Source organism: Balaenoptera musculus, chromosome 13 (genome assembly GCF_009873245.2).
Source record: "Balaenoptera musculus isolate JJ_BM4_2016_0621 chromosome 13, mBalMus1.pri.v3, whole genome shotgun sequence".
Lineage (NCBI taxonomy): Eukaryota > Metazoa > Chordata > Mammalia > Artiodactyla > Balaenopteridae > Balaenoptera > Balaenoptera musculus.
Genome location: NC_045797.1, coordinates 82,480,947 through 82,483,229, shown reverse-complemented (window position 1 = coordinate 82,483,229; position 2,283 = coordinate 82,480,947). Strand labels below are relative to the sequence as shown.

At 53.2% G+C, this 2,283-nt stretch overlaps 1 long non-coding RNA gene across 1 annotated transcript; it reads left to right on the top strand.

Annotated features, from left to right (window-relative positions):
• The first annotated feature begins 477 nt into the window (after positions 1–477).
• LOC118906360 lies at positions 478–1,191 on the top strand. Its single transcript, XR_005022477.1, has 2 exons — positions 478–664; positions 747–1,191. It is a non-coding gene; the product is annotated as an uncharacterized LOC118906360 (long non-coding RNA).
• Positions 1,192–2,283: the final 1,092 nt, after the last annotated feature.

The window sequence follows — 2,283 nt, the reverse complement described above, 5'->3', positions numbered from 1 at the left end:
GGCCGTCTGGAGCCCTCCTTGTCCCTGGGATCTCACAAAGCAGAGCCGAGGCGCAGGGCCCCCCAGCAACGCCGAGAACACCTGTGTCTAATTTAGTCGGTGACTCAGAAGTCCCATTCCCGAAATAGACAGCACAGGCACACGCCAGCTGTGTGTCCCTTTCTTCAGCCTCTTAACAATAAACCCAAACTTCTGACCCCGTGTTCTGTGATTTAAAAGAAGCAAAGCAGTGGCGTACACTGTTCGCAACCTGAACCTCGTACCCAAATGAGGTCACCGGGTACAAATCAACATGCCAATTGTTAAGTGAGAAGCTAAAAAAAAATACAACTCATTGAGACTTAGTGGCAGGGCTGTGCGTGTGTGTGTGTGTGTGTGTGTGTGTGTGTGTGTTTAGTTTGTCCATATCAGGGGAAAAAGTTATTTACAGAGGTTTCACCTTTACTTTCTCAAACCTAAAGAGATCATCACATCGAGATGCCAGTCAGTCGGGGGGGACTTGACAAACCCCCAGCCGAGGATGAGGCCCCGCAAGGAGGGACCTCCTTTTACAACTTGGTGTCCCCAGTGCGGGCCTCGGCAGCTGTAGAACCGAAAAAGTTCTATTTTCCTGTTGAGTATTAAGTCTACAGTTAGAAGCAGGACTTTATCCTCTTTTTTTAAAGTAAGAATAAAGACAAATTTTATTCAGTTTCTACTGTATCTTGAATCATTAATTTTTACACTAACGAGACTCGATCTCGCAGGACTTTATTCTTGATATGCTTGGACGGAGACTCTGCTTGTAAACGAGTCTGTTTAAAACTAATAACAGCCACTCCCCCGATGGATCTTCGGGCGATCGGACATCCTTGGAGTCCGTTCAGGATGACACGCCACAGCCAGACTCCACCGTCTTAAAGGAGAGAAAACATGACACGGGGGGGAGCAAGCTGGCCTGGGGCCCCCCGGCCTTGCTCTCGGGGCTCCCCCTCAGAACCGAGGGCAGTGGGTCTCCTCATCCGGGCTGGCGCGTGGCCCCCGTCTCCTGCTGCAGCTCCTGTCTCTGCCGTGAAGCGCTTCCTGCAGAGGACACAGCGCAGCGCTCACAGCGGTCTCTCTGTGGCATTTCTGGAATGTCCTTCCCCACTTCTGCTGTTCTTTTTTCTTAGCATGAAGGCAGGGGAATAAAGAGGCCTATTTATACTGGTCTGGGCTTCTGCGGAGCACATCTCATTGCGGAGTGTGTAAGACAGTTAGTGTTTCAGAGACAACCTGGGCACAGCCGGGCGCCTCTCCAAAGGGGTGGCCGTGGAGTTGGCACCTCCGCCCTTGACTCGGGCGGGGCTGGGCGCTGCCTCCAGGCCGGGGGGCGCGTGGGGCTGAAGGCACACAAGGCACTGAGATGCTCACGCCCGGCTCTGGCGGGCGGAGGGGGCAGGATCAGCGCCGGGCTGGCCATGGCGACTACCCGCAGGAGAATGTCACCAGCCTCCACCCAGCCCTTAGACTCGGCCGAGTCCTTGCACGTATGACCCATGTTCTCAAAAAACTCAAAAGAGGCGGGTGTTACCATCCATATTTTAAAACAGAGCAATAGCTGAGACCCATCCATTCTGTATAAAGTCACGGGCTGTTCTGGACAACTTCGGGGTGCCTGCCCCGCCACCAAACCCCCTTTACTTTGAGAACTAACCCTGCCTACAGCAGGTTCAGGCAGCGACCTCGCCTCACCAAGCTTTAGTTAATTGGACTAGAGATGGACCAGTGACCCAAGCCGGGCCAGGAGGATATTCTCTCTCCAAGCTTTGATTGCTGACTCGGAAATGCTACTCAGCCTCTGCTGGGCCCTAGAATGGGAGGCCCGGCAACGGAGGCCTGAGGCAGCCGCGCTGGCCGTATGCAAAGATGATCAGAGGATGCTTGTCACACAGCGCATGACGGAACTGTCCCCCAATGACCGCTAGCACGCAAGAGACAATTCCGACAGCTTCCCTGTTTCTGATTCCGGTCACTCTTGAGACCCTTTTGTTCCCTGAAGTATCCCTCTGTCTTCTTGTAACAGAATGTTCTATTAGGGCTTAAATTTATGTAACAGAATGACCTATTAGAATTAAAAAAAATTTTTTTAGTGGAAAAATCTCCCAGCTGCTATCGGGGGAGACAAAGACAAAAGGTCAGTGTGGGGCAGGTCCTGAGCGGCCTCACTTGTTCAGTGAACCACAGGCGAGCTCTGACTTAGCAAGGCCAGCCCTGTCAGGTGGCCTGCAGGGCACCGGCAGGGGCAGGCCCACCCCAGGAGTG